General features: G+C 38.2%; 62 non-coding genes and 18 pseudogenes across 62 annotated transcripts; all 80 read left to right on the top strand.

Annotated features, from left to right (window-relative positions):
- Positions 1 to 3,605: 3,605 nt before the first annotated feature.
- On the top strand, positions 3,606 to 3,724 carry LOC149671161 (5S ribosomal RNA; annotated as a pseudogene).
- Positions 3,725 to 3,861: 137 nt separating this feature from the next.
- Positions 3,862 to 3,980, top strand: LOC149671162 (5S ribosomal RNA). Its single transcript, XR_016367570.1, has one exon. It is a non-coding gene; the product is annotated as a 5S ribosomal RNA (ribosomal RNA).
- Positions 3,981 to 4,117: 137 nt separating this feature from the next.
- Positions 4,118 to 4,236, top strand: LOC149671163 (5S ribosomal RNA). Its single transcript, XR_016367690.1, has one exon. It is a non-coding gene; the product is annotated as a 5S ribosomal RNA (ribosomal RNA).
- A 137-nt stretch (positions 4,237 to 4,373) lies between these two features.
- On the top strand, positions 4,374 to 4,492 carry LOC149671164 (5S ribosomal RNA; annotated as a pseudogene).
- Positions 4,493 to 4,629: 137 nt separating this feature from the next.
- On the top strand, positions 4,630 to 4,748 carry LOC149671165 (5S ribosomal RNA). Its single transcript, XR_016367531.1, has one exon. It is a non-coding gene; the product is annotated as a 5S ribosomal RNA (ribosomal RNA).
- Positions 4,749 to 4,885: 137 nt separating this feature from the next.
- Positions 4,886 to 5,004, top strand: LOC149671166 (5S ribosomal RNA; annotated as a pseudogene).
- A 137-nt stretch (positions 5,005 to 5,141) lies between these two features.
- Positions 5,142 to 5,260, top strand: LOC149671167 (5S ribosomal RNA; annotated as a pseudogene).
- A 137-nt stretch (positions 5,261 to 5,397) lies between these two features.
- Positions 5,398 to 5,500, top strand: LOC149671168 (5S ribosomal RNA; annotated as a pseudogene).
- A 122-nt stretch (positions 5,501 to 5,622) lies between these two features.
- Positions 5,623 to 5,741, top strand: LOC149671169 (5S ribosomal RNA). Its single transcript, XR_016367212.1, has one exon. It is a non-coding gene; the product is annotated as a 5S ribosomal RNA (ribosomal RNA).
- Positions 5,742 to 5,879: 138 nt separating this feature from the next.
- On the top strand, positions 5,880 to 5,998 carry LOC149671170 (5S ribosomal RNA; annotated as a pseudogene).
- Positions 5,999 to 6,134: 136 nt separating this feature from the next.
- On the top strand, positions 6,135 to 6,253 carry LOC149671171 (5S ribosomal RNA). Its single transcript, XR_016367562.1, has one exon. It is a non-coding gene; the product is annotated as a 5S ribosomal RNA (ribosomal RNA).
- Positions 6,254 to 6,389: 136 nt separating this feature from the next.
- Positions 6,390 to 6,508, top strand: LOC149671172 (5S ribosomal RNA). Its single transcript, XR_016367395.1, has one exon. It is a non-coding gene; the product is annotated as a 5S ribosomal RNA (ribosomal RNA).
- Positions 6,509 to 6,646: 138 nt separating this feature from the next.
- LOC149671173 (5S ribosomal RNA) lies at positions 6,647 to 6,749 on the top strand (annotated as a pseudogene).
- Positions 6,750 to 6,871: 122 nt separating this feature from the next.
- Positions 6,872 to 6,990, top strand: LOC149671174 (5S ribosomal RNA). The gene has a single exon (XR_016367213.1). It is a non-coding gene; the product is annotated as a 5S ribosomal RNA (ribosomal RNA).
- A 138-nt stretch (positions 6,991 to 7,128) lies between these two features.
- On the top strand, positions 7,129 to 7,247 carry LOC149671175 (5S ribosomal RNA; annotated as a pseudogene).
- Positions 7,248 to 7,383: 136 nt separating this feature from the next.
- On the top strand, positions 7,384 to 7,502 carry LOC149671176 (5S ribosomal RNA). The gene has a single exon (XR_016367563.1). It is a non-coding gene; the product is annotated as a 5S ribosomal RNA (ribosomal RNA).
- Positions 7,503 to 7,638: 136 nt separating this feature from the next.
- LOC149671177 (5S ribosomal RNA) lies at positions 7,639 to 7,757 on the top strand. Its single transcript, XR_016367408.1, has one exon. It is a non-coding gene; the product is annotated as a 5S ribosomal RNA (ribosomal RNA).
- A 138-nt stretch (positions 7,758 to 7,895) lies between these two features.
- LOC149671178 (5S ribosomal RNA) lies at positions 7,896 to 7,998 on the top strand (annotated as a pseudogene).
- A 122-nt stretch (positions 7,999 to 8,120) lies between these two features.
- Positions 8,121 to 8,239, top strand: LOC149671179 (5S ribosomal RNA). The gene has a single exon (XR_016367214.1). It is a non-coding gene; the product is annotated as a 5S ribosomal RNA (ribosomal RNA).
- A 138-nt stretch (positions 8,240 to 8,377) lies between these two features.
- Positions 8,378 to 8,496, top strand: LOC149671180 (5S ribosomal RNA). The gene has a single exon (XR_016367742.1). It is a non-coding gene; the product is annotated as a 5S ribosomal RNA (ribosomal RNA).
- Positions 8,497 to 8,633: 137 nt separating this feature from the next.
- LOC149671181 (5S ribosomal RNA) lies at positions 8,634 to 8,752 on the top strand. The gene has a single exon (XR_016367502.1). It is a non-coding gene; the product is annotated as a 5S ribosomal RNA (ribosomal RNA).
- Positions 8,753 to 8,886: 134 nt separating this feature from the next.
- Positions 8,887 to 9,005, top strand: LOC149671182 (5S ribosomal RNA). Its single transcript, XR_016367571.1, has one exon. It is a non-coding gene; the product is annotated as a 5S ribosomal RNA (ribosomal RNA).
- A 137-nt stretch (positions 9,006 to 9,142) lies between these two features.
- Positions 9,143 to 9,261, top strand: LOC149671183 (5S ribosomal RNA). The gene has a single exon (XR_016367421.1). It is a non-coding gene; the product is annotated as a 5S ribosomal RNA (ribosomal RNA).
- A 138-nt stretch (positions 9,262 to 9,399) lies between these two features.
- Positions 9,400 to 9,518, top strand: LOC149671184 (5S ribosomal RNA). Its single transcript, XR_016367639.1, has one exon. It is a non-coding gene; the product is annotated as a 5S ribosomal RNA (ribosomal RNA).
- A 137-nt stretch (positions 9,519 to 9,655) lies between these two features.
- Positions 9,656 to 9,774, top strand: LOC149671185 (5S ribosomal RNA). The gene has a single exon (XR_016367764.1). It is a non-coding gene; the product is annotated as a 5S ribosomal RNA (ribosomal RNA).
- A 138-nt stretch (positions 9,775 to 9,912) lies between these two features.
- Positions 9,913 to 10,031, top strand: LOC149671186 (5S ribosomal RNA). Its single transcript, XR_016367743.1, has one exon. It is a non-coding gene; the product is annotated as a 5S ribosomal RNA (ribosomal RNA).
- Positions 10,032 to 10,168: 137 nt separating this feature from the next.
- On the top strand, positions 10,169 to 10,287 carry LOC149671187 (5S ribosomal RNA). The gene has a single exon (XR_016367503.1). It is a non-coding gene; the product is annotated as a 5S ribosomal RNA (ribosomal RNA).
- Positions 10,288 to 10,425: 138 nt separating this feature from the next.
- Positions 10,426 to 10,544, top strand: LOC149671188 (5S ribosomal RNA). The gene has a single exon (XR_016367744.1). It is a non-coding gene; the product is annotated as a 5S ribosomal RNA (ribosomal RNA).
- Positions 10,545 to 10,681: 137 nt separating this feature from the next.
- Positions 10,682 to 10,800, top strand: LOC149671189 (5S ribosomal RNA). Its single transcript, XR_016367504.1, has one exon. It is a non-coding gene; the product is annotated as a 5S ribosomal RNA (ribosomal RNA).
- A 134-nt stretch (positions 10,801 to 10,934) lies between these two features.
- On the top strand, positions 10,935 to 11,053 carry LOC149671190 (5S ribosomal RNA). Its single transcript, XR_016367572.1, has one exon. It is a non-coding gene; the product is annotated as a 5S ribosomal RNA (ribosomal RNA).
- Positions 11,054 to 11,190: 137 nt separating this feature from the next.
- LOC149671191 (5S ribosomal RNA) lies at positions 11,191 to 11,309 on the top strand. Its single transcript, XR_016367441.1, has one exon. It is a non-coding gene; the product is annotated as a 5S ribosomal RNA (ribosomal RNA).
- Positions 11,310 to 11,447: 138 nt separating this feature from the next.
- Positions 11,448 to 11,566, top strand: LOC149671192 (5S ribosomal RNA). The gene has a single exon (XR_016367640.1). It is a non-coding gene; the product is annotated as a 5S ribosomal RNA (ribosomal RNA).
- Positions 11,567 to 11,703: 137 nt separating this feature from the next.
- On the top strand, positions 11,704 to 11,822 carry LOC149671193 (5S ribosomal RNA; annotated as a pseudogene).
- A 136-nt stretch (positions 11,823 to 11,958) lies between these two features.
- LOC149671194 (5S ribosomal RNA) lies at positions 11,959 to 12,077 on the top strand (annotated as a pseudogene).
- Positions 12,078 to 12,214: 137 nt separating this feature from the next.
- Positions 12,215 to 12,333, top strand: LOC149671195 (5S ribosomal RNA). Its single transcript, XR_016367641.1, has one exon. It is a non-coding gene; the product is annotated as a 5S ribosomal RNA (ribosomal RNA).
- Positions 12,334 to 12,470: 137 nt separating this feature from the next.
- Positions 12,471 to 12,573, top strand: LOC149671196 (5S ribosomal RNA; annotated as a pseudogene).
- A 122-nt stretch (positions 12,574 to 12,695) lies between these two features.
- LOC149671197 (5S ribosomal RNA) lies at positions 12,696 to 12,814 on the top strand (annotated as a pseudogene).
- A 138-nt stretch (positions 12,815 to 12,952) lies between these two features.
- On the top strand, positions 12,953 to 13,071 carry LOC149671198 (5S ribosomal RNA; annotated as a pseudogene).
- A 137-nt stretch (positions 13,072 to 13,208) lies between these two features.
- On the top strand, positions 13,209 to 13,327 carry LOC149671199 (5S ribosomal RNA). The gene has a single exon (XR_016367642.1). It is a non-coding gene; the product is annotated as a 5S ribosomal RNA (ribosomal RNA).
- Positions 13,328 to 13,464: 137 nt separating this feature from the next.
- LOC149671200 (5S ribosomal RNA) lies at positions 13,465 to 13,567 on the top strand (annotated as a pseudogene).
- A 122-nt stretch (positions 13,568 to 13,689) lies between these two features.
- Positions 13,690 to 13,808, top strand: LOC149671201 (5S ribosomal RNA; annotated as a pseudogene).
- Positions 13,809 to 13,943: 135 nt separating this feature from the next.
- On the top strand, positions 13,944 to 14,062 carry LOC149671202 (5S ribosomal RNA). The gene has a single exon (XR_016367566.1). It is a non-coding gene; the product is annotated as a 5S ribosomal RNA (ribosomal RNA).
- Positions 14,063 to 14,199: 137 nt separating this feature from the next.
- On the top strand, positions 14,200 to 14,318 carry LOC149671203 (5S ribosomal RNA; annotated as a pseudogene).
- Positions 14,319 to 14,455: 137 nt separating this feature from the next.
- On the top strand, positions 14,456 to 14,574 carry LOC149671204 (5S ribosomal RNA; annotated as a pseudogene).
- Positions 14,575 to 14,711: 137 nt separating this feature from the next.
- On the top strand, positions 14,712 to 14,830 carry LOC149671205 (5S ribosomal RNA). The gene has a single exon (XR_016367643.1). It is a non-coding gene; the product is annotated as a 5S ribosomal RNA (ribosomal RNA).
- A 137-nt stretch (positions 14,831 to 14,967) lies between these two features.
- LOC149671206 (5S ribosomal RNA) lies at positions 14,968 to 15,086 on the top strand. The gene has a single exon (XR_016367552.1). It is a non-coding gene; the product is annotated as a 5S ribosomal RNA (ribosomal RNA).
- A 137-nt stretch (positions 15,087 to 15,223) lies between these two features.
- LOC149671207 (5S ribosomal RNA) lies at positions 15,224 to 15,342 on the top strand. Its single transcript, XR_016367701.1, has one exon. It is a non-coding gene; the product is annotated as a 5S ribosomal RNA (ribosomal RNA).
- A 137-nt stretch (positions 15,343 to 15,479) lies between these two features.
- LOC149671208 (5S ribosomal RNA) lies at positions 15,480 to 15,598 on the top strand. Its single transcript, XR_016367712.1, has one exon. It is a non-coding gene; the product is annotated as a 5S ribosomal RNA (ribosomal RNA).
- A 137-nt stretch (positions 15,599 to 15,735) lies between these two features.
- On the top strand, positions 15,736 to 15,854 carry LOC149671209 (5S ribosomal RNA). Its single transcript, XR_016367414.1, has one exon. It is a non-coding gene; the product is annotated as a 5S ribosomal RNA (ribosomal RNA).
- A 137-nt stretch (positions 15,855 to 15,991) lies between these two features.
- Positions 15,992 to 16,110, top strand: LOC149671210 (5S ribosomal RNA). Its single transcript, XR_016367543.1, has one exon. It is a non-coding gene; the product is annotated as a 5S ribosomal RNA (ribosomal RNA).
- Positions 16,111 to 16,248: 138 nt separating this feature from the next.
- On the top strand, positions 16,249 to 16,367 carry LOC149671211 (5S ribosomal RNA). The gene has a single exon (XR_016367677.1). It is a non-coding gene; the product is annotated as a 5S ribosomal RNA (ribosomal RNA).
- A 137-nt stretch (positions 16,368 to 16,504) lies between these two features.
- On the top strand, positions 16,505 to 16,623 carry LOC149671212 (5S ribosomal RNA). The gene has a single exon (XR_016367325.1). It is a non-coding gene; the product is annotated as a 5S ribosomal RNA (ribosomal RNA).
- Positions 16,624 to 16,760: 137 nt separating this feature from the next.
- Positions 16,761 to 16,879, top strand: LOC149671213 (5S ribosomal RNA). The gene has a single exon (XR_016367723.1). It is a non-coding gene; the product is annotated as a 5S ribosomal RNA (ribosomal RNA).
- Positions 16,880 to 17,016: 137 nt separating this feature from the next.
- LOC149671214 (5S ribosomal RNA) lies at positions 17,017 to 17,135 on the top strand. Its single transcript, XR_016367573.1, has one exon. It is a non-coding gene; the product is annotated as a 5S ribosomal RNA (ribosomal RNA).
- Positions 17,136 to 17,272: 137 nt separating this feature from the next.
- Positions 17,273 to 17,391, top strand: LOC149671215 (5S ribosomal RNA). The gene has a single exon (XR_016367540.1). It is a non-coding gene; the product is annotated as a 5S ribosomal RNA (ribosomal RNA).
- Positions 17,392 to 17,528: 137 nt separating this feature from the next.
- LOC149671216 (5S ribosomal RNA) lies at positions 17,529 to 17,647 on the top strand. The gene has a single exon (XR_016367544.1). It is a non-coding gene; the product is annotated as a 5S ribosomal RNA (ribosomal RNA).
- A 138-nt stretch (positions 17,648 to 17,785) lies between these two features.
- On the top strand, positions 17,786 to 17,904 carry LOC149671217 (5S ribosomal RNA). Its single transcript, XR_016367678.1, has one exon. It is a non-coding gene; the product is annotated as a 5S ribosomal RNA (ribosomal RNA).
- A 137-nt stretch (positions 17,905 to 18,041) lies between these two features.
- Positions 18,042 to 18,160, top strand: LOC149671218 (5S ribosomal RNA). The gene has a single exon (XR_016367734.1). It is a non-coding gene; the product is annotated as a 5S ribosomal RNA (ribosomal RNA).
- Positions 18,161 to 18,297: 137 nt separating this feature from the next.
- LOC149671219 (5S ribosomal RNA) lies at positions 18,298 to 18,416 on the top strand. The gene has a single exon (XR_016367745.1). It is a non-coding gene; the product is annotated as a 5S ribosomal RNA (ribosomal RNA).
- Positions 18,417 to 18,553: 137 nt separating this feature from the next.
- LOC149671220 (5S ribosomal RNA) lies at positions 18,554 to 18,672 on the top strand. Its single transcript, XR_016367756.1, has one exon. It is a non-coding gene; the product is annotated as a 5S ribosomal RNA (ribosomal RNA).
- Positions 18,673 to 18,809: 137 nt separating this feature from the next.
- Positions 18,810 to 18,928, top strand: LOC149671221 (5S ribosomal RNA). The gene has a single exon (XR_016367651.1). It is a non-coding gene; the product is annotated as a 5S ribosomal RNA (ribosomal RNA).
- Positions 18,929 to 19,065: 137 nt separating this feature from the next.
- LOC149671222 (5S ribosomal RNA) lies at positions 19,066 to 19,184 on the top strand. The gene has a single exon (XR_016367545.1). It is a non-coding gene; the product is annotated as a 5S ribosomal RNA (ribosomal RNA).
- A 138-nt stretch (positions 19,185 to 19,322) lies between these two features.
- Positions 19,323 to 19,441, top strand: LOC149671223 (5S ribosomal RNA). Its single transcript, XR_016367680.1, has one exon. It is a non-coding gene; the product is annotated as a 5S ribosomal RNA (ribosomal RNA).
- A 137-nt stretch (positions 19,442 to 19,578) lies between these two features.
- LOC149671224 (5S ribosomal RNA) lies at positions 19,579 to 19,697 on the top strand. The gene has a single exon (XR_016367768.1). It is a non-coding gene; the product is annotated as a 5S ribosomal RNA (ribosomal RNA).
- A 137-nt stretch (positions 19,698 to 19,834) lies between these two features.
- On the top strand, positions 19,835 to 19,953 carry LOC149671225 (5S ribosomal RNA). Its single transcript, XR_016367780.1, has one exon. It is a non-coding gene; the product is annotated as a 5S ribosomal RNA (ribosomal RNA).
- A 137-nt stretch (positions 19,954 to 20,090) lies between these two features.
- Positions 20,091 to 20,209, top strand: LOC149671226 (5S ribosomal RNA). Its single transcript, XR_016367791.1, has one exon. It is a non-coding gene; the product is annotated as a 5S ribosomal RNA (ribosomal RNA).
- Positions 20,210 to 20,346: 137 nt separating this feature from the next.
- LOC149671227 (5S ribosomal RNA) lies at positions 20,347 to 20,465 on the top strand. The gene has a single exon (XR_016367762.1). It is a non-coding gene; the product is annotated as a 5S ribosomal RNA (ribosomal RNA).
- A 137-nt stretch (positions 20,466 to 20,602) lies between these two features.
- Positions 20,603 to 20,721, top strand: LOC149671228 (5S ribosomal RNA). The gene has a single exon (XR_016367547.1). It is a non-coding gene; the product is annotated as a 5S ribosomal RNA (ribosomal RNA).
- A 138-nt stretch (positions 20,722 to 20,859) lies between these two features.
- LOC149671229 (5S ribosomal RNA) lies at positions 20,860 to 20,978 on the top strand. The gene has a single exon (XR_016367681.1). It is a non-coding gene; the product is annotated as a 5S ribosomal RNA (ribosomal RNA).
- Positions 20,979 to 21,115: 137 nt separating this feature from the next.
- On the top strand, positions 21,116 to 21,234 carry LOC149671230 (5S ribosomal RNA). The gene has a single exon (XR_016367802.1). It is a non-coding gene; the product is annotated as a 5S ribosomal RNA (ribosomal RNA).
- Positions 21,235 to 21,371: 137 nt separating this feature from the next.
- On the top strand, positions 21,372 to 21,490 carry LOC149671231 (5S ribosomal RNA). The gene has a single exon (XR_016367813.1). It is a non-coding gene; the product is annotated as a 5S ribosomal RNA (ribosomal RNA).
- A 137-nt stretch (positions 21,491 to 21,627) lies between these two features.
- LOC149671232 (5S ribosomal RNA) lies at positions 21,628 to 21,746 on the top strand. Its single transcript, XR_016367258.1, has one exon. It is a non-coding gene; the product is annotated as a 5S ribosomal RNA (ribosomal RNA).
- Positions 21,747 to 21,883: 137 nt separating this feature from the next.
- On the top strand, positions 21,884 to 22,002 carry LOC149671233 (5S ribosomal RNA). Its single transcript, XR_016367548.1, has one exon. It is a non-coding gene; the product is annotated as a 5S ribosomal RNA (ribosomal RNA).
- Positions 22,003 to 22,140: 138 nt separating this feature from the next.
- On the top strand, positions 22,141 to 22,259 carry LOC149671234 (5S ribosomal RNA). The gene has a single exon (XR_016367682.1). It is a non-coding gene; the product is annotated as a 5S ribosomal RNA (ribosomal RNA).
- A 137-nt stretch (positions 22,260 to 22,396) lies between these two features.
- LOC149671235 (5S ribosomal RNA) lies at positions 22,397 to 22,515 on the top strand. Its single transcript, XR_016367338.1, has one exon. It is a non-coding gene; the product is annotated as a 5S ribosomal RNA (ribosomal RNA).
- A 137-nt stretch (positions 22,516 to 22,652) lies between these two features.
- Positions 22,653 to 22,771, top strand: LOC149671236 (5S ribosomal RNA). Its single transcript, XR_016367206.1, has one exon. It is a non-coding gene; the product is annotated as a 5S ribosomal RNA (ribosomal RNA).
- Positions 22,772 to 22,908: 137 nt separating this feature from the next.
- LOC149671237 (5S ribosomal RNA) lies at positions 22,909 to 23,027 on the top strand. The gene has a single exon (XR_016367574.1). It is a non-coding gene; the product is annotated as a 5S ribosomal RNA (ribosomal RNA).
- Positions 23,028 to 23,164: 137 nt separating this feature from the next.
- LOC149671238 (5S ribosomal RNA) lies at positions 23,165 to 23,283 on the top strand. The gene has a single exon (XR_016367312.1). It is a non-coding gene; the product is annotated as a 5S ribosomal RNA (ribosomal RNA).
- Positions 23,284 to 23,420: 137 nt separating this feature from the next.
- On the top strand, positions 23,421 to 23,539 carry LOC149671239 (5S ribosomal RNA). Its single transcript, XR_016367549.1, has one exon. It is a non-coding gene; the product is annotated as a 5S ribosomal RNA (ribosomal RNA).
- A 138-nt stretch (positions 23,540 to 23,677) lies between these two features.
- On the top strand, positions 23,678 to 23,796 carry LOC149671240 (5S ribosomal RNA). Its single transcript, XR_016367683.1, has one exon. It is a non-coding gene; the product is annotated as a 5S ribosomal RNA (ribosomal RNA).
- Positions 23,797 to 23,933: the final 137 nt, after the last annotated feature.

Raw genomic sequence — 23,933 nt, forward strand, 5'->3', positions numbered from 1 at the left:
TTACCTGACCGTTGTAAATGTCACAAGGAATTTTTTTAAATGTAAAGACTACTTTCCCATTGGTTTAGTAGCAGGGCCTGAAATAAGGTAAAATTATTATATAACGTGTGTCCAGTAACCTCTCCTTTGACTGGAAAATATATAGAACCCTGTCCTCCGGAGTTTCCAAAAATAGTGTCGAAACCTAATAGTCAAGCTATCTCAACTTCGGAAATATTTATCGGTCAAAATGTCAAGTGACCTTAATTTTTTAAAAAAAAAATATGGGGCATTTTCAAATTTACTTGGACAATGTCCTGTGTCCTGTGCTTATTCCCGGCCCTGTTTAGTAGTGTTTACCTGTTTGGATTAAATCTCGTAATCTAAGCTGCTGTTAATGACCGAGCTTCACGATATTTTGACTTCACCATGAATAATCAGAACAGTCGGTCTACTCAAGCCAAATATAACCCATAAGGTGAAGGTTCATAAGTAGCTGTGATCTTATATTTGAAAAGTTAGTTGGAATTTTAGTTTATTTAGTCTTTATGCACAGACACGGTTAGTTACCCAATTTGACCACTAACAATAGAGGATGACTTCACATATGGATTAGCTGAGGCTGGGTCTACGAATGTCTAGTTATTCACTCTCTTAGGAACGTCCTATTATTTGATTTATTTACGTTTCTATATGGTAACAAACAGAAAAATAAAGGAATATTTAAAACCAATTTGCAGATTTTGAATCCCATATTTATCTTTTTCATGTCACATTCGAATTTACGTTATCCCTTCATGTTCCGCAGGATCTAACTGGTACTACCCCGACTCATCTAATATATAACAGCCTATTTTTTCTCGCGCCGCCCGTCCGAATTCACTTTTCGTGATTTTCAAACGATTCATCTACTAGTTATAAGACCTATCTGCATAGTGAAACATCCAGGAAATATCTCTGAATGATTTTAAAAATCAAAATAGATTCTGATTTCATCGATAATTTAAAACTGGCACCTTCGGCCAATAGCGTAACGCCCTGGCCTGCCTTCCAGTTTTGGGGTGTCGAATTGCCGTTTTATCTGCAGGTTCTAGTATAGGTTGGGCTTAGATTCAATTTTAGCCACCAAGGAGTAGTTGTCACCAAGGGGAAAAATTGCAAAAACATTATTCGCTACCGCCCGTTGGTGTATTAGCCGCAACGGGCTTTTCTTCTAGTAGTCCATAATTCGACGTAACCTATATGGCCATTTAAACGTCACTCGATATATTTTCACAAAATGGCGGCGTTTTACTTTCTCCTAGGATGAGGGAAAATGACCGGGGGATTTTGCCTTGAGAATGGGGGGGTCTTTGCGTTCTTGTAGGATGAGGGAAAATGACCGGGGATTTTGCCTTGAGAATGGGGGCTTTACTTTCTTCTAGGAATAGGAAAATGACGGGGGGATTTTGCCTTGAGAATGGGAGAATGGGGGGCTTTACTTTCTTCTAAGATGAGGGAAAATGACCGGGGGATTTTGCCATGAGAACGGGGGGGGGCTTTACTTTCATCTAGGATGAGGGAAAATGACCGGGGGATTTTGCCTTGAGAATGGGGGGGGTCTTTGCGTTCTTCTAGGATGAAGGAAAATGACCGGGGATTTTGCCTTGAGAATGGGGGGGCTTTACTTTCTTCTTGGAATAGGAAAATGACGAGGGGATTTTGCCTTGAGAATGGGAGAATGGGGGGCTTTTCTTTCTTCTAGGATGAGGGAAAATGACCGGGGGATTTTGCCTAGAGAAGGGGGGAAAACGACCGGGGGTTTTTGTCTAAGGAGGGGTTTTTTTTTTCAATACTGGGGATTATGACATGGGGTTTCGGTCTTGAGGGTATTTAGTCCGTATACCGTTTCGAAGTAAATTTAAGATTCGGAACTAAAAATCCACTTGTATTTGTGGTAACTGCTGTCGTACTAACAATGTTACGATAGGCCTGGCAATAGAAAAGCCCAAAATTTCATACCAATGATCATTTGAAAATACTGTTTTCACTCATGACCCATACAAGACATTCAGAAATTGAACGTCACAGCAATCGTAAATTTAAACATTATTTCCATGAATAAGTTAGTGTGGTGTGTAAGGATTTCAAACTAGTCTAGCTACGCGGCGTTATTCGGGTGTAAAAATTGACTTAAACCAGGTGTTTGACAACTCTCAAATTCAAAATAACAATGCTTAACCAGGGTTTATTCATAAAACTGATATGTTGCGGGTCTATAATAGGACGTTCCTAAGAGAGTGAATAACTAGACATTCGTAGACCCAGCCTCAGCTAATCCATATGTGAAGTCATCCTCTATTGTTAGTGGTCAAATTGGGTAACTAACCGTGTCTGTGCATAAAGACTAAATAAACTAAAATTCCAACTAACTTTTCAAATATAAGATCACAGCTACTTATGAACCTTCACCTTATGGGTTATATTTGGCTTGAGTAGACCGACTGTTCTGATTATTCATGGTGAAGTCAAAATATCGTGAAGCTCGGTCATTAACAGCAGCTTAGATTACGAGATTTAATCCAAACAGGTAAACACTACTAAACAGGGCCGGGAATAAGCACAGGACACAGGACATTGTCCAAGTAAATTTGAAAATGCCCCATATTTTTTTTTTAAAAATTAAGGTCACTTGACATTTTGACCGATAAATATTTCCGAAGTTGAGATAGCTTGACTATTAGGTTTCGACACTATTTTTGGAAACTCCGGAGGACAGGGTTCTATATATTTTCCAGTCAAAGGAGAGGTTACTGGACACACGTTATATAATAATTTTACCTTATTTCAGGCCCTGCTACTAAACCAATGGGAAAGTAGTCTTTACATTTAAAAAAAATTCCTTGTGACATTTACAAAGGTCAGGTAATATTGAAGTGAAAGACTAAATTCTTAAAATTAGAACATTTATTATCCCTTTAAACATAATGAAAAGTTAAAGTTAGCTGGAACTTACTAATTCGTCATATCAACAAAAAGATAGGTAGAAATACCCTATATGGGATGTTCTAGATATCTGGGTAAACGGTTTTCATTTTCACTTTTTGTGGAACTTAGAGCGTTCTCAATTTTATAAATTTAAACAAATTGAAATATCTTGCGAAATATTAAAGATACAAGGAAATTGAAGACACTTTCTAAATATAAATTGACCCCCCTGATAACGAAAATCACATTTATTTTCTCCAAAAACTAATATTTAAAAAGTTGAACATTTTCAGATTTTCGAAAAACTCGCGTTTTTTAGCACGTGCTTCGACCTACGACTTCAAATTTGGTCTCATTTGATGGAGAACTAAAATATCTATCTTAGTGTCAAATGTTAATTCTCTGTGATCAACGGTTTTTGAATTATTCAAAATATTCGGAAAACAAATCAACGGGCAAAGACTTTTCTAACAGACTGTACTTGGGAGGGAGACCACTTAGGAACACTGCGTGCCGTTGGCTTTTTCACTTTTTATTCCTCTTTTAAATTCCAATAGATATGAAAAAAGCCAACATATTTTCTTTTTGTTATTGTTTTAAAAAGATGAAGGTTAATTTGTCTCACTTAATTTAAATTCGAATTATTAAATAGCACTCTCGGCAACGGCCATATCACGCTGAAAACACCGGTTCTCGTCCGATCACCGAAGTTAAGCAGCGTCGAGCGCAGTCAGTACTTGGGAGGGAGACCACTTAGGAACACTGCGTGACGTTGGCTTTTTCACTTTTTATTCCTCTTTTAAATTCCAATAGATATGAAAAAAGCCAACATATTTTCTTTTTGTTATTGTTTTAAAAAGATGAAGGTTAATTTGTCTCACTTAATTTAAATTCGAATTATTAAATAGCACTCTCGGCAACGGCGATATCACGCTGAAAACACCGGTTCTCGTCCGATCACCGAAGTTAAGCAGCGTCGAGCGCAGTCAGTACTTGGGAGGGAGACCACTTAGGAACACTGCGTGCCGTTGGCTTTTTCACTTTTTATTCCTCTTTTAAATTCCAATAGATATGAAAAAAGCCAACATATTTTCTTTTTGTTATTGTTTTAAAAAGATGAAGGTTAATTTGTCTCACTTAATTTAAATTCGAATTATTAAATAGCACTCTCGGCAACGGCCATATCACGCTGAAAACACCGGTTCTCGTCCGATCACCGAAGTTAAGCAGCGTCGAGCGCAGTCAGTACTTGGGAGGGAGACCACTTAGGAACACTGCGTGCCGTTGGCTTTTTCACTTTTTTTTCCTCTTTTAAATTCCTATAGATATGAAAAAAGCAAACATATTTTCTTTTTGTTATTGTTTTAAAAAGATGAAGGTCAATTTGTCTCACTTAATTTAAATTCGAATTATTATCTAGCACTCTCGGCAACGGCCATATCACGCTGAAAACACCGGTTCTCGTCGGATCACCGAAGTTAAGCAGCGTCGAGCGCAGTCAGTACTTGGGAGGGAGACCAATTAGGAACACTGCGTGCCGTGGGCTTTTTCACTTTTTTTTCCTCTTTTAAATTCCAATAGATATGAAAAAAGCAAACATATTTTCTTTTTGTTATTGTTTTAAAAAGATGATGGTTAATTTGTCTCACTTAATTTAAATTCGAATTATTATCTAGCACTCTCGGCAACGGCCATATCACGCTGAAAACACCGGTTCTCGTCCGATCACCGAAGTTAAGCAGCGTCGAGCGCAGTCAGTACTTGGGAGGGAGACCACTTAGGAACACTGTGTGCCGTTGGCTTTTTCACTTTTTTTTCCTCTTTTAAATTCCTATAGATATGAAAAAAGCCAACATATTTTCTTTTTGTTATTGTTTTAAAAAGATGAAGGTTAATTTGTCTCACTTAATTTAAATTCGAATTATTAAATAGCACTCTCGGCAACGGCCATATCACGCTGAAAACACCGGTTCTCGTCCGATCACCGAAGTTAAGAAGCGTCGAGCGCAGTCAGTACTTGGGAGGGAGACCACTTAGGAACACTGCGTGCAGTTGGCTTTTTCACTTTTTTTTCCTCTTTTAAATTCCTATAGATATGAAAAAAGCAAACATATTTTCTTTTTGTTATTGTTTTAAAAAGATGAAGGTCAATTTGTCTCACTTAATTTAAATTCGAATTATTATCTAGCACTCTCGGCAACGGCCATATCACGCTGAAAACACCGGTTCTCGTCGGATCACCGAAGTTAAGCAGCGTCGAGCGCAGTCAGTACTTGGGAGGGAGACACTTTAGGAACACTGCGTGCCGTTGGCTTTTTCACTTTTTTTTCCTCTTTTAAATTCCAATAGATATGAAAAAAGCCAACATATTTTCTTTTTGTTATTGTTTTAAAAAGATGAAGGTTAATTTGTCTCACTTAATTTAAATTCGAATTATTAAATAGCACTCTCGGCAACGGCCATATCACGCTGAAAACACCGGTTCTCGTCCGATCACCGAAGTTAAGCAGCGTCGAGCGCAGTCAGTACTTATAAACTTTGCGTGCCGTTGGCTTTTTCACTTTTATTTCCTCTTTTAAATTCCATGAGATATGAAAAAAGCAAACAAATCTTCTTTTTCTTATTGATTTATAAAGATGAAGGTTAATTAAATTCGAATTATTAAATAGCACTCTCGGCAACAGCCATATCACGCTGAAAACACCGGTTCTCGTCCGATCACCGAAGTTAAGCAGCGTCGAGCGCAGTCAGTACTTGGGAGGGAGACCACTTAGGAACACTGCGTGCCGTTGGCTTTTTCACTATTTTTTTCCTCTTTTAAATTCTTATAGATATGAAAAAAGCCAACATATTTTCTTTTTGTTATTGTTTTAAAAAGATGAAGGTTAATTTGTCTCACTTAATTTAAATTCGAATTATTAAATAGCACTCTCGGCAACGGCCATATCACGCTGAAAACACCGGTTCTCGTCCGATCACCGAAGTTAAGCAGCGTCGAGCGTAGTCAGTAATTGGGAGGGAGACCACTTAGGAACACTGCGTACCGTTGGCTTTTTCACTTTTTTTCCTCTTTTAAATTCCTATAGATATGAAAAAAGCAAACATATTTTCTTTTTGTTATTGTTTTAAAAAGATGAAGGTTAATTTGTCTCACTTAATTTAAATTCGAATTATTAAATAGCACTCTCGGCAACGGCCATATCACGCTGAAAACACCGGTTCTCGTCCGATCACCGAAGTTAAGCAGCGTCGAGCGCAGTCAGTACTTGGGAGGGAGACCACTTAGGAACACTGCGTACCGTTGGCTTTTTCACTTTTTTTCCTCTTTTAAATTCCTATAGATATGAAAAAAGCAAACATATTTTCTTTTTGTTATTGTATTAAAAAGATGAAGGTCAATTTGTCTCACTTAATTTAAATTCGAATTATTATCTAGCACTCTCGACAACGGCCATATCACGCTGAAAACACCGGTTCTCGTCCGATCACCGAAGTTAAGCAGCGTCGAGCGCAGTCAGTACTTGGGAGGGAGACCACTTAGGAACACTGCGTGCCGTTGGCTTTTTCACTATTTTTTTCCTCTTTTAAATTCTTATAGATATGAAAAAAGCCAACATATTTTCTTTTTGTTATTGTTTTAAAAAGATGAAGGTTAATTTGTCTCACTTAATTTAAATTCGAATTATTAAATAGCACTCTCGGCAACGGCCATATCACGCTGAAAACACCGGTTCTCGTCCGATCACCGAAGTTAAGCAGCGTCGAGCGCAGTCAGTACTTATAAACTTTGCGTGCCGTTGGCTTTTTCACTTTTATTTCCTCTTTTAAATTCCATGAGATATGAAAAAAGCAAACAAATCTTCTTTTTCTTATTGATTTATAAAGATGAAGGTTAATTAAATTCGAATTATTAAATAGCACTCTCGGCAACAGCCATATCACGCTGAAAACACCGGTTCTCGTCCGATCACCGAAGTTAAGCAGCGTCGAGCGCAGTCAGTACTTGGGAGGGAGACCACTTAGGAACACTGCGTGCCGTTGGCTTTTTCACTATTTTTTTCCTCTTTTAAATTCTTATAGATATGAAAAAAGCCAACATATTTTCTTTTTGTTATTGTTTTAAAAAGATGAAGGTTAATTTGTCTCACTTAATTTAAATTCGAATTATTAAATAGCACTCTCGGCAACGGCCATATCACGCTGAAAACACCGGTTCTCGTCCGATCACCGAAGTTAAGCAGCGTCGAGCGCAGTCAGTAATTGGGAGGGAGACCACTTAGGAACACTGCGTACCGTTGGCTTTTTCACTTTTTTTCCTCTTTTAAATTCCTATAGATATGAAAAAAGCAAACATATTTTCTTTTTGTTATTGTTTTAAAAAGATGAAGGTTAATTTGTCTCACTTAATTTAAATTCGAATTATTAAATAGCACTCTCGGCAACGGCCATATCACGCTGAAAACACCGGTTCTCGTCCGATCACCGAAGTTAAGCAGCGTCGAGCGCAGTCAGTACTTGGGAGGGAGACCACTTAGGAACACTGCGTACCGTTGGCTTTTTCACTTTTTTTCCTCTTTTAAATTCCTATAGATATGAAAAAAGCAAACATATTTTCTTTTTGTTATTGTATTAAAAAGATGAAGGTCAATTTGTCTCACTTAATTTAAATTCGAATTATTATCTAGCACTCTCGACAACGGCCATATCACGCTGAAAACACCGGTTCTCGTCCGATCACCGAAGTTAAGCAGCGTCGAGCGCAGTCAGTACTTGGGAGGGAGACCACTTAGGAACACTGCGTGCCGTTGGCTTTTTCACTATTTTTTTCCTCTTTTAAATTCTTATAGATATGAAAAAAGCCAACATATTTTCTTTTTGTTATTGTTTTAAAAAGATGAAGGTTAATTTGTCTCACTTAATTTAAATTCGAATTATTAAATAGCACTCTCGGCAACGGCCATATCACGCTGAAAACACCGGTTCTCGTCCGATCACCGAAGTTAAGCAGCGTCGAGCGCAGTCAGTACTTATAAACTTTGCGTGCCGTTGGCTTTTTCACTTTTATTTCCTCTTTTAAATTCCATGAGATATGAAAAAAGCAAACAAATCTTCTTTTTCTTATTGATTTATAAAGATGAAGGTTAATTAAATTCGAATTATTAAATAGCACTCTCGGCAACAGCCATATCACGCTGAAAACACCGGTTCTCGTCCGATCACCGAAGTTAAGCAGCGTCGAGCGCAGTCAGTACTTGGGAGGGAGACCACTTAGGAACACTGCGTGCCGTTGGCTTTTTCACTATTTTTTTCCTCTTTTAAATTCTTATAGATATGAAAAAAGCCAACATATTTTCTTTTTGTTATTGTTTTAAAAAGATGAAGGTTAATTTGTCTCACTTAATTTAAATTCGAATTATTAAATAGCACTCTCGGCAACGGCCATATCACGCTGAAAACACCGGTTCTCGTCCGATCACCGAAGTTAAGCAGCGTCGAGCGCAGTCAGTAATTGGGAGGGAGACCACTTAGGAACACTGCGTGCCGTTGGCTTTTTCACTTTTTATTCCTCTTTTAAATTCCAATAGATATGAAAAAAGCCAACATATTTTCTTTTTGTTATTGTTTTAAAAAGATGAAGGTTAATTTGTCTCACTTAATTTAAATTCGAATTATTAAATAGCACTCTCGGCAACGGCCATATCACGCTGAAAACACCGGTTCTCGTCCGATCACCGCAGTTAAGCAGCGTCGAGCGCAGTCAGTACTTGGGAGGGAGACCACTTAGGAACACTGCGTGCCGTTGGCTTTTTCACTTTTTATTCCTCTTTTAAATTCCAATAGATATGAAAAAAGCCAACATATTTTCTTTTTGTTATTGTTTTAAAAAGATGGTTAATTTGTCTCACTTAATTTAAATTCGAATTATTAAACAGCACTCTCGGCAACGGCGATATCACGCTGAAAACACCGGTTCTCGTCCGATCACCGAAGTTAAGCAGCGTCGAGCGCAGTCAGTACTTGGGAGGGAGACCACTTAGGAACACTGCGTGCCGTTGGCTTTTTCACTTTTTATTCCTCTTTTAAATTCCAATAGATATGAAAAAAGCCAACATATTTTCTTTTTGTTATTGTTTTAAAAAGATGAAGGTTAATTTGTCTCACTTAATTTAAATTCGAATTATTAAATAGCACTCTCGGCAACGGCCATATCACGCTGAAAACACCGGTTCTCGTCCGATCACCGAAGTTAAGCAGCGTCGAGCGCAGGCAGTACTTGGGAGGGAGACCACTTAGGAACACTGCGTGCCGTTGGCTTTTTCACTTTTTTTTTCCTCTTTTAAATTCCTATAGATATGAAAAAAGCAAACATATTTTCTTTTTGTTATTGTTTTAAAAAGATGAAGGTCAATTTGTCTCACTTAATTTAAATTCGAATTATTATCAAGCACTCTCGGCAACGGCCATATCACGCTGAAAACACCGGTTCTCGTCGGATCACCGAAGTTAAGCAGCGTCGAGCGCAGTCAGTACTTGGGAGGGAGACCACTTAGGAACACTGCGTGCCGTTGGCTTTTTCACTTTTTTTTCCTCTTTTAAATTCCAATAGATATGAAAAAAGCAAACATATTTTCTTTTTGTTATTGTTTTAAAAAGATGATGGTTAATTTGTCTCACTTAATTTAAATTCGAATTATTATCTAGCACTCTCGGCAACGGCCATATCACGCTGAAAACACCGGTTCTCGTCCGATCACCGAAGTTGAGCAGCGTCGAGCGCAGTCAGTACTTGGGAGGGAGACCACTTAGGAACACTGCGTGCCGTTGGCTTTTTCACTTTTTTTTTCCTCTTTTAAATTCCTATAGATATGAAAAAAGCAAACATATTTTCTTTTTGTTATTGTTTTAAAAAGATGAAGGTCAATTTGTCTCACTTAATTTAAATTCGAATTATTAAATAGCACTCTCGGCAACGGCCATATCACGCTGAAAACACCGGTTCTCGTCCGATCACCGAAGTTAAGCAGCGTCGAGCGCAGTCAGTAATTGGGAGGGAGACCACTTAGGAACACTGCGTGCCGTTGGCTTTTTCACTTTTTATTCCTCTTTTAAATTCCAATAGATATGAAAAAAGCCAACATATTTTCTTTTTGTTATTGTTTTAAAAAGATGAAGGTTAATTTGTCTCACTTAATTTAAATTCGAATTATTAAATAGCACTCTCGGCAACGGCCATATCACGCTGAAAACACCGGTTCTCGTCCGATCACCGCAGTTAAGCAGCGTCGAGCGCAGTCAGTACTTGGGAGGGAGACCACTTAGGAACACTGCGTGCCGTTGGCTTTTTCACTATTTTTTTCCTCTTTTAAATTCTTATAGATATGAAAAAAGCCAACATATTTTCTTTTTGTTATTGTTTTAAAAAGATGAAGGTTAATTTGTCTCACTTAATTTAAATTCGAATTATTAAATAGCACTCTCGGCAACGGCCATATCACGCTGAAAACACCGGTTCTCGTCCGATCACCGAAGTTAAGCAGCGTCGAGCGCAGTCAGTAATTGGGAGGGAGACCACTTAGGAACACTGCGTGCCGTTGGCTTTTTCACTTTTTATTCCTCTTTTAAATTCCAATAGATATGAAAAAAGCCAACATATTTTCTTTTTGTTATTGTTTTAAAAAGATGAAGGTTAATTTGTCTCACTTAATTTAAATTCGAATTATTAAATAGCACTCTCGGCAACGGCCATATCACGCTGAAAACACCGGTTCTCGTCCGATCACCGCAGTTAAGCAGCGTCGAGCGCAGTCAGTACTTGGGAGGGAGACCACTTAGGAACACTGCGTGCCGTTGGCTTTTTCACTTTTTATTCCTCTTTTAAATTCCAATAGATATGAAAAAAGCCAACATATTTTCTTTTTGTTATTGTTTTAAAAAGATGGTTAATTTGTCTCACTTAATTTAAATTCGAATTATTAAACAGCACTCTCGGCAACGGCGATATCACGCTGAAAACACCGGTTCTCGTCCGATCACCGAAGTTAAGCAGCGTCGAGCGCAGTCAGTACTTGGGAGGGAGACCACTTAGGAACACTGCGTGCCGTTGGCTTTTTCACTTTTTATTCCTCTTTTAAATTCCAATAGATATGAAAAAAGCCAACATATTTTCTTTTTGTTATTGTTTTAAAAAGATGAAGGTTAATTTGTCTCACTTAATTTAAATTCGAATTATTAAATAGCACTCTCGGCAACGGCCATATCACGCTGAAAACACCGGTTCTCGTCCGATCACCGAAGTTAAGCAGCGTCGAGCGCAGGCAGTACTTGGGAGGGAGACCACTTAGGAACACTGCGTGCCGTTGGCTTTTTCACTTTTTTTTTCCTCTTTTAAATTCCTATAGATATGAAAAAAGCAAACATATTTTCTTTTTGTTATTGTTTTAAAAAGATGAAGGTCAATTTGTCTCACTTAATTTAAATTCGAATTATTATCAAGCACTCTCGGCAACGGCCATATCACGCTGAAAACACCGGTTCTCGTCGGATCACCGAAGTTAAGCAGCGTCGAGCGCAGTCAGTACTTGGGAGGGAGACCACTTAGGAACACTGCGTGCCGTTGGCTTTTTCACTTTTTTTTCCTCTTTTAAATTCCAATAGATATGAAAAAAGCAAACATATTTTCTTTTTGTTATTGTTTTAAAAAGATGATGGTTAATTTGTCTCACTTAATTTAAATTCGAATTATTATCTAGCACTCTCGGCAACGGCCATATCACGCTGAAAACACCGGTTCTCGTCCGATCACCGAAGTTGAGCAGCGTCGAGCGCAGTCAGTACTTGGGAGGGAGAGCACTTAGGAACACTGCGGGCCGTTGGCTTTTTCACTTTTTTTCCTCTTTTAAATTCCTATAGATATGAAAAAAGCCAACATATTTTCTTTTTGTTATTGTTTTAAAAAGATGAAGGTTAATTTGTCTCACTTAATTTAAATTCGAATTATTAAATAGCACTCTCGGCAACGGCCATATCACGCTGAAAACACCGGTTCTCGTCCGATCACCGAAGTTAAGAAGCGTCGAGCGCAGTCAGTACTTGGGAGGGAGACCACTTAGGAACACTGCGTGCAGTTGGCTTTTTCACTTTTTTTTCCTCTTTTAAATTCCTATAGATATGAAAAAAGCAAACATATTTTCTTTTTGTTATTGTTTTAAAAAGATGAAGGTCAATTTGTCTCACTTAATTTAAATTCGAATTATTATCTAGCACTCTCGGCAACGGCCATATCACGCTGAAAACACCGGTTCTCGTCGGATCACCGAAGTTAAGCAGCGTCGAGCGCAGTCAGTACTTGGGAGGGAGACCACTTAGGAACACTGCGTGCCGTTGGCTTTTTCACTTTTTTTTCCTCTTTTAAATTCCAATAGATATGAAAAAAGCAAACATATTTTCTTTTTGTTATTGTTTTAAAAAGATGAAGGTTAATTTGTCTCACTTAATTTAAATTCGAATTATTAAATAGCACTCTCGGCAACGGCCATATCACGCTGAAAACACCGGTTCTCGTCCGATCACCGAAGTTAAGCAGCGTCGAGCGCAGTCAGTACTTGTAAACTTTGCGTGCCGTTGGCTTTTTCACTTTTATTTCCTCTTTTAAATTCCATGAGATATGAAAAAAGCAAACAAATCTTCTTTTTCTTATTGATTTATAAAGATGAAGGTTAATTAAATTCGAATTATTAAATAGCACTCTCGGCAACAGCCATATCAAGCTGAAAACACCGGTTCTCGTCCGGTCACCGAAGTTAAGCAGCGTCGAGCGCAGTCAGTACTTGGGAGGGAGACCACTTAGGAACACTGCGTGCCGTTGGCTTTTTCACTATTTTTTTCCTCTTTTAAATTCCTATAGATATGAAAAAAGCAAACATATTTTCTTTTTGTTATTGTATTAAAAAGATGAAGGTCAATTTGTCTCACTTAATTTAAATTCGAATTATTATCTAGCACTCTCGGCAACGGCCATATCACGCTGAAAACACCGGTTCTCGTCCGATCACCGATGTTAAGAAGCGTCGAGCGCAGTCAGTACTTGGGAGGGAGACCACTTAGGAACACTGCGTGCAGTTGGCTTTTTCACTTTTTTTTCCTCTTTTAAATTCCTATAGATATGAAAAAAGCAAACATATTTTCTTTTTGTTATTGTTTTAAAAAGATGAAGGTCAATTTGTCTCACTTAATTTAAATTCGAATTATTATCTAGCACTCTCGGCAACGGCCATATCACGCTGAAAACACCGGTTCTCGTCGGATCACCGAAGTTAAGCAGCGTCGAGCGCAGTCAGTACTTGGGAGGGAGACCACTTAGGAACACTGCGTGCCGTTGGCTTTTTCACTTTTTTTTCCTCTTTTAAATTCCAATAGATATGAAAAAAGCAAACATATTTTCTTTTTGTTATTGTTTTAAAAAGATGAAGGTTAATTTGTCTCACTTAATTTAAATTCGAATTATTAAATAGCACTCTCGGCAACGGCCATATCACGCTGAAAACACCGGTTCTCGTCCGATCACCGAAGTTAAGCAGCGTCGAGCGCAGTCAGTACTTGTAAACTTTGCGTGCCGTTGGCTTTTTCACTTTTATTTCCTCTTTTAAATTCCATGAGATATGAAAAAAGCAAACAAATCTTCTTTTTCTTATTGATTTATAAAGATGAAGGTTAATTAAATTCGAATTATTAAATAGCACTCTCGGCAACAGCCATATCAAGCTGAAAACACCGGTTCTCGTCCGGTCACCGAAGTTAAGCAGCGTCGAGCGCAGTCAGTACTTGGGAGGGAGACCACTTAGGAACACTGCGTGCCGTTGGCTTTTTCACTATTTTTTTCCTCTTTTAAATTCGTATAGATATGAAAAAAGCAAACATATTTTCTTTTTGTTATTGTATTAAAAAGATGGTCAATTTGTCTCACTTAATTTAAATTCGAATTATTATCTAGCACTCTCGACAACGGCCATATCACGCTGAAAACACCGGTTCTCGTCGGATCACCGAAGTTAAGCAGCGTCGAGCGCAGTCAGTACTTGGGAGGGAGACCACTTAGGAACACTGCGTGCCGTTGGCTTTTTCACTTTTTTTTCCTCTTTTAAATTCCAATAGATATGAAAAAAGCAAACATATTTTCTTTTTGTTATTGTTTTAAAAAGATGATGGTTAATTTGTCTCACTTAATTTAAATTCGAATTATTATCTAGCACTCTCGGCAACGGCCATATCACGCTGAAAACACCGGTTCTCGTCCGATCACCGAAGTTGAGCAGCGTCGAGCGCAGTCAGTACTTGGGAGGGAGAGCACTTAGGAACACTGCGGGCCGTTGGCTTTTTCACTTTTTTTTCCTCTTTTAAATTCCTATAGATATGAAAAAAGCCAACATATTTTCTTTTTGTTATTGTTTTAAAAAGATGAAGGTTAATTTGTCTCACTTAATTTAAATTCGAATTATTAAATAGCACTCTCGGCAACGGCCATATCACGCTGAAAACACCGGTTCTCGTCCGATCACCGAAGTTAAGAAGCGTCGAGCGCAGTCAGTACTTGGGAGGGAGACCACTTAGGAACACTGCGTGCAGTTGGCTTTTTCACTTTTTTTTCCTCTTTTAAATTCCTATAGATATGAAAAAAGCAAACATATTTTCTTTTTGTTATTGTTTTAAAAAGATGAAGGTCAATTTGTCTCACTTAATTTAAATTCGAATTATTATCTAGCACTCTCGGCAACGGCCATATCACGCTGAAAACACCGGTTCTCGTCGGATCACCGAAGTTAAGCAGCGTCGAGCGCAGTCAGTACTTGGGAGGGAGACCACTTAGGAACACTGCGTGCCGTTGGCTTTTTCACTTTTTTTTCCTCTTTTAAATTCCAGTAGATATGAAAAAAGCAAACATATTTTCTTTTTGTTATTGTTTTAAAAAGATGAAGTTTAATTTGTCTCACTTAATTTAAATTCGAATTATTAAATAGCACTCTCGGCAACGGCCATATCACGCTGAAAACACCGGTTCTCGTCGGATCACCGAAGTTAAGCAGCGTAGAGCGCAGTCAGTACTTGGGAGGGAGACCACTTAGGAACACTGCGTGCCGTTGGCTTTTTCACTTTTTATTCCTCTTTTAAATTCCAATAGATATGAAAAAAGCCAACATATTTTCTTTTTGTTATTGTTTTAAAAAGATGAAGGTTAATTTGTCTCACTTAATTTAAATTCGAATTATTAAATAGCACTCTCGGCAACGGCCATATCACGCTGAAAACACCGGTTCTCGTCCGATCACCGAAGTTAAGCAGCGTCGAGCGCAGTCAGTACTTGGGAGGGAGACCACTTAGGAACACTGCGTGCCGTTGGCTTTTTCACTTTTTATTCCTCTTTTAAATTCCAATAGATATGAAAAAAGCCAACATATTTTCTTTTTGTTATTGTTTTAAAAAGATGAAGGTTAATTTGTCTCACTTAATTTAAATTCGAATTATTAAATAGCACTCTCGGCAACGGCCATATCACGCTGAAAACACCGGTTCTCGTCCGATCACCGAAGTTAAGCAGCGTCGAGCGCAGTCAGTACTTGGGAGGGAGACCACTTAGGAACACTGCGTGCCGTTGGCTTTTTCACTTTTTATTCCTCTTTTAAATTCCAATAGATATGAAAAAAGCCAACATATTTTCTTTTTGTTATTGTTTTAAAAAGATGAAGGTTAATTTGTCTCACTTAATTTAAATTCGAATTATTAAATAGCACTCTCGGCAACGGCCATATCACGCTGAAAACACCGGTTCTCGTCCGATCACCGAAGTTAAGCAGCGTCGAGCGCAGTCAGTACTTGGGAGGGAGACCACTTAGGAACACTGCGTGCCGTTGTCTTTTTCACTTTTTATTCCTCTTTTAAATTCCAATAGATATGAAAAAAGCCAACATATTTTCTTTTTGTTATTGTTTTAAAAAGATGAAGGTTAATTTGTCTCACTTAATTTAAATTCGAATTATTAAATAGCACTCTCGGCAACGGCCATATCACGCTGAAAACACCGGTTCTCGTCCGATCACCGAAGTTAAGCAGCGTCGAGCGCAGTCAGTACTTGGGAGGGAGACCACTTACGAACACTGCGTGCCGTTGGCTTTTTCACTATTTTTTTCCTCTTTTAAATTCCTATAGATATGAAAAAAGCAAACATATTTTCTTTTTGTTATTGTATTAAAAAGATGAAGGTCAATTTGTCTCACTTAATTTAAATTCAAATTATTATCTAGCACTCTCGACAACGGCCATATCACGCTGAAAACACCGGTTCTCGTCGGATCACCGAAGTTAAGCAGCGTAGAGCGCAGTCAGTACTTGGGAGGGACACCACTTAGGAACACTGCGTGCCGTTGGCTTTTTCACTTTTTATTCCTCTTTTAAATTCCAATAGATATGAAAAAAGCCAACATATTTTCTTTTTCTTATTGTTTTAAAAAGATGAAGGTTAATTTGTCTCACTTAATTTAAATTCGAATTATTAAATAGCACTCTCGGCAACGGCCATATCACGCTGAAAACACCGGTTCTCGTCCGATCACCGAAGTTAAGCAGCGTAGAGCGCAGTCAGTACTTGGGAGGGAGACCACTTAGGAACACTGCGTGCCGTTGGCTTTTTCACTTTTTATTCCTCTTTTAAATTCCAATAGATATGAAAAAAGCCAACATATTTTCTTTTTGTTATTGTTTTAAAAAGATGAAGGTTAATTTGTCTCACTTAATTTAAATTCGAATTATTAAATAGCACTCTCGGCAACGGCCATATCACGCTGAAAACACCGGTTCTCGTCCGATCACCGAAGTTAAGCAGCGTCGAGCGCAGTCAGTACTTGGGAGGGAGACCACTTAGGAACACTGCGTGCCGTTGGCTTTTTCACTTTTTATTCCTCTTTTAAATTCCAATAGATATGAAAAAAGCCAACATATTTTCTTTTTGTTATTGTTTTAAAAAGATGAAGGTTAATTTGTCTCACTTAATTTAAATTCGAATTATTAAATAGCACTCTCGGCAACGGCGATATCACGCTGAAAACACCGGTTCTCGTCCGATCACCGAAGTTAAGCAGCGTCGAGCGCAGTCAGTACTTGGGAGGGAGACCACTTAGGAACACTGCGTGCCGTTGGCTTTTTCACTTTTTATTCCTCTTTTAAATTCCAATAGATATGAAAAAAGCCAACATATTTTCTTTTTGTTATTGTTTTAAAAAGATGAAGGTTAATTTGTCTCACTTAATTTAAATTCGAATTATTAAATAGCACTCTCGGCAACGGCCATATCACGCTGAAAACACCGGTTCTCGTCCGATCACCGAAGTTAAGCAGCGTCGAGCGCAGTCAGTACTTGGGAGGGAGACCACTTAGGAACACTGCGTGCCGTTGTCTTTTTCACTTTTTATTCCTCTTTTAAATTCCAATAGATATGAAAAAAGCCAACATATTTTCTTTTTGTTATTGTTTTAAAAAGATGAAGGTTAATTTGTCTCACTTAATTTAAATTCGAATTATTAAATAGCACTCTCGGCAACGGCCATATCACGCTGAAAACACCGGTTCTCGTCCGATCACCGAAGTTAAGCAGCGTCGAGCGCAGTCAGTACTTGGGAGGGAGACCACTTACGAACACTGCGTGCCGTTGGCTTTTTCACTATTTTTTTCCTCTTTTAAATTCCTATAGATATGAAAAAAGCAAACATATTTTCTTTTTGTTATTGTATTAAAAAGATGAAGGTCAATTTGTCTCACTTAATTTAAATTCGAATTATTATCTAGCACTCTCGACAACGGCCATATCACGCTGAAAACACCGGTTCTCGTCGGATCACCGAAGTTAAGCAGCGTAGAGCGCAGTCAGTACTTGGGAGGGACACCACTTAGGAACACTGCGTGCCGTTGGCTTTTTCACTTTTTATTCCTCTTTTAAATTCCAATAGATATGAAAAAAGCCAACATATTTTCTTTTTCTTATTGTTTTAAAAAGATGAAGGTTAATTTGTCTCACTTAATTTAAATTCGAATTATTAAATAGCACTCTCGGCAACGGCCATATCACGCTGAAAACACCGGTTCTCGTCCGATCACCGAAGTTAAGCAGCGTCGAGCGCAGTCAGTACTTGGGAGGGAGACCACTTAGGAACACTGCGTGCCGTTGGCTTTTTCACTTTTTATTCCTCTTTTAAATTCCAATAGATATGAAAAAAGCCAACATATTTTCTTTTTGTTATTGTTTTAAAAAGATGAAGGTTAATTTGTCTCACTTAATTTAAATTCGAATTATTAAATAGCACTCTCGGCAACGGCCATATCACGCTGAAAACACCGGTTCTCGTCCGATCACCGAAGTTAAGCAGCGTCGAGCGCAGTCAGTACTTGGGAGGGAGACCACTTAGGAACACTGCGTGCCGTTGGCTTTTTCACTTTTTATTCCTCTTTTAAATTCCAATAGATATGAAAAAAGCCAACATATTTTCTTTTTGTTATTGTTTTAAAAAGATGAAGGTTAATTTGTCTCACTTAATTTAAATTCGAATTATTAAATAGCACTCTCGGCAACGGCCATATCACGCTGAAAACACCGGTTCTCGTCCGATCACCGAAGTTAAGCAGCGTCGAGCGCAGTCAGTACTTGGGAGGGAGACCACTTAGGAACACTGCGTGCCGTTGGCTTTTTCACTTTTTATTCCTCTTTTAAATTCCAATAGATATGAAAAAAGCCAACATATTTTCTTTTTGTTATTGTTTTAAAAAGATGAAGGTTAATTTGTCTCACTTAATTTAAATTCGAATTATTAAATAGCACTCTCGGCAACGGCCATATCACGCTGAAAACACCGGTTCTCGTCCGATCACCGAAGTTAAGCAGCGTCGAGCGCAGTCAGTACTTGGGAGGGAGACCACTTAGGAACACTGCGTGCCGTTGTCTTTTTCACTTTTTATTCCTCTTTTAAATTCCAATAGATATGAAAAAAGCCAACATATTTTCTTTTTGTTATTGTTTTAAAAAGATGAAGGTTAATTTGTCTCACTTAATTTAAATTCGAATTATTAAATAGCACTCTCGGCAACGGCCATATCACGCTGAAAACACCGGTTCTCGTCCGATCACCGAAGTTAAGCAGCGTCGAGCGCAGTCAGTACTTGGGAGGGAGACCACTTACGAACACTGCGTGCCGTTGGCTTTTTCACTATTTTTTTCCTCTTTTAAATTCCTATAGATATGAAAAAAGCAAACATATTTTCTTTTTGTTATTGTATTAAAAAGATGAAGGTCAATTTGTCTCACTTAATTTAAATTCGAATTATTATCTAGCACTCTCGACAACGGCCATATCACGCTGAAAACACCGGTTCTCGTCGGATCACCGAAGTTAAGCAGCGTAGAGCGCAGTCAGTACTTGGGAGGGACACCACTTAGGAACACTGCGTGCCGTTGGCTTTTTCACTTTTTATTCCTCTTTTAAATTCCAATAGATATGAAAAAAGCCAACATATTTTCTTTTTGTTATTGTTTTAAAAAGATGAAGGTTAATTTGTCTCACTTAATTTAAATTCGAATTATTAAATAGCACTCTCGGCAACGGCCATATCACGCTGAAAACACCGGTTCTCGTCCGATCACCGAAGTTAAGCAGCGTCGAGCGCAGTCAGTACTTGGGAGGGAGACCACTTAGGAACACTGCGTGCCGTTGGCTTTTTCACTTTTTATTCCTCTTTTAAATTCCAATAGATATGAAAAAAGCCAACATATTTTCTTTTTGTTATTGTTTTAAAAAGATGAAGGTTAATTTGTCTCACTTAATTTAAATTCGAATTATTAAATAGCACTCTCGGCAACGGCCATATCACGCTGAAAACACCGGTTCTCGTCCGATCACCGAAGTTAAGCAGCGTCGAGCGCAGTCAGTACTTGGGAGGGAGACCACTTAGGAACACTGCGTGCCGTTGGCTTTTTCACTTTTTATTCCTCTTTTAAATTCCAATAGATATGAAAAAAGCCAACATATTTTCTTTTTGTTATTGTTTTAAAAAGATGAAGGTTAATTTGTCTCACTTAATTTAAATTCGAATTATTAAATAGCACTCTCGGCAACGGCCATATCACGCTGAAAACACCGGTTCTCGTCCGATCACCGAAGTTAAGCAGCGTCGAGCGCAGTCAGTACTTGGGAGGGAGACCACTTAGGAACACTGCGTGCCGTTGGCTTTTTCACTTTTTATTCCTCTTTTAAATTCCAATAGATATGAAAAAAGCCAACATATTTTCTTTTTGTTATTGTTTTAAAAAGATGAAGGTTAATTTGTCTCACTTAATTTAAATTCGAATTATTAAATAGCACTCTCGGCAACGGCCATATCACGCTGAAAACACCGGTTCTCGTCCGATCACCGAAGTTAAGCAGCGTCGAGCGCAGTCAGTACTTGGGAGGGAGACCACTTAGGAACACTGCGTGCCGTTGTCTTTTTCACTTTTTATTCCTCTTTTAAATTCCAATAGATATGAAAAAAGCCAACATATTTTCTTTTTGTTATTGTTTTAAAAAGATGAAGGTTAATTTGTCTCACTTAATTTAAATTCGAATTATTAAATAGCACTCTCGGCAACGGCCATATCACGCTGAAAACACCGGTTCTCGTCCGATCACCGAAGTTAAGCAGCGTCGAGCGCAGTCAGTACTTGGGAGGGAGACCACTTACGAACACTGCGTGCCGTTGGCTTTTTCACTATTTTTTTCCTCTTTTAAATTCCTATAGATATGAAAAAAGCAAACATATTTTCTTTTTGTTATTGTATTAAAAAGATGAAGGTCAATTTGTCTCACTTAATTTAAATTCGAATTATTATCTAGCACTCTCGACAACGGCCATATCACGCTGAAAACACCGGTTCTCGTCGGATCACCGAAGTTAAGCAGCGTAGAGCGCAGTCAGTACTTGGGAGGGACACCACTTAGGAACACTGCGTGCCGTTGGCTTTTTCACTTTTTATTCCTCTTTTAAATTCCAATAGATATGAAAAAAGCCAACATATTTTCTTTTTGTTATTGTTTTAAAAAGATGAAGGTTAATTTGTCTCACTTAATTTAAATTCGAATTATTAAATAGCACTCTCGGCAACGGCCATATCACGCTGAAAACACCGGTTCTCGTCCGATCACCGAAGTTAAGCAGCGTCGAGCGCAGTCAGTACTTGGGAGGGAGACCACTTAGGAACACTGCGTGCCGTTGGCTTTTTCACTTTTTATTCCTCTTTTAAATTCCAATAGATATGAAAAAAGCCAACATATTTTCTTTTTGTTATTGTTTTAAAAAGATGAAGGTTAATTTGTCTCACTTAATTTAAATTCGAATTATTAAATAGCACTCTCGGCAACGGCCATATCACGCTGAAAACACCGGTTCTCGTCCGATCACCGAAGTTAAGCAGCGTCGAGCGCAGTCAGTACTTGGGAGGGAGACCACTTAGGAACACTGCGTGCCGTTGGCTTTTTCACTTTTTATTCCTCTTTTAAATTCCAATAGATATGAAAAAAGCCAACATATTTTCTTTTTGTTATTGTTTTAAAAAGATGAAGGTTAATTTGTCTCACTTAATTTAAATTCGAATTATTAAATAGCACTCTCGGCAACGGCCATATCACGCTGAAAACACCGGTTCTCGTCCGATCACCGAAGTTAAGCAGCGTCGAGCGCAGTCAGTACTTGGGAGGGAGACCACTTAGGAACACTGCGTGCCGTTGTCTTTTTCACTTTTTATTCCTCTTTTAAATTCCAATAGATATGAAAAAAGCCAACATATTTTCTTTTTGTTATTGTTTTAAAAAGATGAAGGTTAATTTGTCTCACTTAATTTAAATTCGAATTATTAAATAGCACTCTCGGCAACGGCCATATCACGCTGAAAACACCGGTTCTCGTCCGATCACCGAAGTTAAGCAGCGTCGAGCGCAGTCAGTACTTGGGAGGGAGACCACTTACGAACACTGCGTGCCGTTGGCTTTTTCACTATTTTTTTCCTCTTTTAAATTCCTATAGATATGAAAAAAGCAAACATATTTTCTTTTTGTTATTGTATTAAAAAGATGAAGGTCAATTTGTCTCACTTAATTTAAATTCGAATTATTATCTAGCACTCTCGACAACGGCCATATCACGCTGAAAACACCGGTTCTCGTCGGATCACCGAAGTTAAGCAGCGTAGAGCGCAGTCAGTACTTGGGAGGGACACCACTTAGGAACACTGCGTGCCGTTGGCTTTTTCACTTTTTATTCCTCTTTTAAATTCCAATAGATATGAAAAAAGCCAACATATTTTCTTTTTCTTATTGTTTTAAAAAGATGAAGGTTAATTTGTCTCACTTAATTTAAATTCGAATTATTAAATAGCACTCTCGGCAACGGCCATATCACGCTGAAAACACCGGTTCTCGTCCGATCACCGAAGTTAAGCAGCGTAGAGCGCAGTCAGTACTTGGGAGGGAGACCACTTAGGAACACTGCGTGCCGTTGGCTTTTTCACTTTTTATTCCTCTTTTAAATTCCAATAGATATGAAAAAAGCCAACATATTTTCTTTTTGTTATTGTTTTAAAAAGATGAAGGTTAATTTGTCTCACTTAATTTAAATTCGAATTATTAAATAGCACTCTCGGCAACGGCCATATCACGCTGAAAACACCGGTTCTCGTCCGATCACCGAAGTTAAGCAGCGTCGAGCGCAGTCAGTACTTGGGAGGGAGACCACTTAGGAACACTGCGTGCCGTTGGCTTTTTCACTTTTTATTCCTCTTTTAAATTCCAATAGATATGAAAAAAGCCAACATATTTTCTTTTTGTTATTGTTTTAAAAAGATGAAGGTTAATTTGTCTCACTTAATTTAAATTCGAATTATTAAATAGCACTCTCGGCAACGGCGATATCACGCTGAAAACACCGGTTCTCGTCCGATCACCGAAGTTAAGCAGCGTCGAGCGCAGTCAGTACTTGGGAGGGAGACCACTTAGGAACACTGCGTGCCGTTGGCTTTTTCACTTTTTATTCCTCTTTTAAATTCCAATAGATATGAAAAAAGCCAACATATTTTCTTTTTGTTATTGTTTTAAAAAGATGAAGGTTAATTTGTCTCACTTAATTTAAATTCGAATTATTAAATAGCACTCTCGGCAACGGCCATATCACGCTGAAAACACCGGTTCTCGTCCGATCACCGAAGTTAAGCAGCGTCGAGCGCAGTCAGTACTTGGGAGGGAGACCACTTAGGAACACTGCGTGCCGTTGTCTTTTTCACTTTTTATTCCTCTTTTAAATTCCAATAGATATGAAAAAAGCCAACATATTTTCTTTTTGTTATTGTTTTAAAAAGATGAAGGTTAATTTGTCTCACTTAATTTAAATTCGAATTATTAAATAGCACTCTCGGCAACGGCCATATCACGCTGAAAACACCGGTTCTCGTCCGATCACCGAAGTTAAGCAGCGTCGAGCGCAGTCAGTACTTGGGAGGGAGACCACTTACGAACACTGCGTGCCGTTGGCTTTTTCACTATTTTTTTCCTCTTTTAAATTCCTATAGATATGAAAAAAGCAAACATATTTTCTTTTTGTTATTGTATTAAAAAGATGAAGGTCAATTTGTCTCACTTAATTTAAATTCGAATTATTATCTAGCACTCTCGACAACGGCCATATCACGCTGAAAACACCGGTTCTCGTCGGATCACCGAAGTTAAGCAGCGTAGAGCGCAGTCAGTACTTGGGAGGGACACCACTTAGGAACACTGCGTGCCGTTGGCTTTTTCACTTTTTATTCCTCTTTTAAATTCCAATAGATATGAAAAAAGCCAACATATTTTCTTTTTCTTATTGTTTTAAAAAGATGAAGGTTAATTTGTCTCACTTAATTTAAATTCGAATTATTAAATAGCACTCTC

This window comes from Phalangium opilio, unplaced genomic scaffold (genome assembly GCF_054372755.1).
Source record: "Phalangium opilio isolate 3A_F unplaced genomic scaffold, DU_Popi_V2 ptg000054l_1, whole genome shotgun sequence".
In the NCBI taxonomy this organism is placed as follows: Eukaryota; Metazoa; Arthropoda; class Arachnida; order Opiliones; family Phalangiidae; genus Phalangium; species Phalangium opilio.